Source organism: Myotis davidii, unplaced genomic scaffold (assembly GCF_000327345.1).
Source record: "Myotis davidii unplaced genomic scaffold, ASM32734v1 scaffold1017, whole genome shotgun sequence".
Taxonomy (NCBI): Eukaryota; Metazoa; Chordata; class Mammalia; order Chiroptera; family Vespertilionidae; genus Myotis; species Myotis davidii.
Genome location: NW_006288361.1, coordinates 285,809 through 286,950, shown reverse-complemented (window position 1 = coordinate 286,950; position 1,142 = coordinate 285,809). Strand labels below are relative to the sequence as shown.

General features: G+C 52.3%; 1 protein-coding gene and 1 pseudogene across 4 annotated transcripts in view; one reads left to right on the top strand and one right to left on the bottom strand.

Annotated features, from left to right (window-relative positions):
- DUSP16 (dual specificity phosphatase 16) overlaps positions 1-1,142 on the bottom strand; it is a 106,066-nt gene that overhangs the window by 40,938 nt on the left and 63,986 nt on the right. The window lies entirely within an intron of this gene.
- LOC102768333 lies at positions 290-977 on the top strand (annotated as a pseudogene).

The following is a 1,142-nucleotide window of genomic DNA, read 5'->3' as shown; positions in this document are numbered from 1 at the left end:
GGATTAGAGAGAGTATATGACTCACAATATTTACTCCATTAATCTGATTCCATACTTGATGCGCTGTTTCATTTGAACAAACAAACAAAAAGGACAATTGGGTACGGCTTCAGAAAAGCATTCCAATGATCATTCAGCTTCAACTCAAAATATGAAAACACAGAGAAGACAAAACAAGACACATTCTTGAATTATAATCACCAGGGGCCTGGAACGAAATGAGTTATAGCAAGAAAATTAAAAGAGCCATATAAAGCTGCTTGAAGTTTTATTATTCCAAATGGTTATCCTCCCTTTTCTTTGCTTATTTCTTTAAAAATAACACAAAAGTACAATACCCTACAACCAGGGTAGCAATCCCCTATTTTCAGAACAAAAGTATTTTCTGGCAGCCATGTCCCTCCAGGAGCCGGGCGGCCTCGGTGAGGCTGAGCCCGGGTGGCCGCGCACCATGAGGAACAAGCAGACCATCTTCTTGCAGGAGCAGCTGGACAACTACCAGGACTGCACCTTCTTCAATGAGAAAAACATCCTGACGCTGCACACGCGGTTCTACCAGCTGGCCCCTGACCGGTCCCCATGGACCACAGAAAGCGCCCCATCGTCCACGTGCCCATCCAGATGCCAGAGCTCCGGGAGAGCCCAATCAAGGAGAGGATCGCGGAGTCCTTCTCGGAGGACGGCGAGGGCAGGCTCACCTTCGAGGACTTCGTGGACATGCTCTCGGAACTCTGCGAGTTGGCGCCCTGCGACCTCAAGGCCAACCACGCCTTCAAGATCTACGACTTCATCTGTGAGGAGGCCCTGGAGATGACGCTGGCCCGGCTGACCAAATCGGAGCCAGAGGAGGACGAGGTGTACGACAAGGTCATCGAGGAGGCCGACCTGGACGGCGACGGCAAGCTGGGCTACTCCGACTTCGAGGACATGATCGTCAGGCACCCAAGTTCCTCAGCACCTTCCATGTCCGGATCTGAGCAGCCGAGGTGTCTCGGCCCTCACGCCCACCGTCGGTCCACCTCTGCTGTCTGCACAGTTTTGACCTCCCAGCTCCCAGGATGGGAGCTGCAGCCTCCAGGGCTGACACCTATCGACATTTCTCGGCCCCTTCAACAAAAAATCCTTCACAGGGGAAGTGGGGG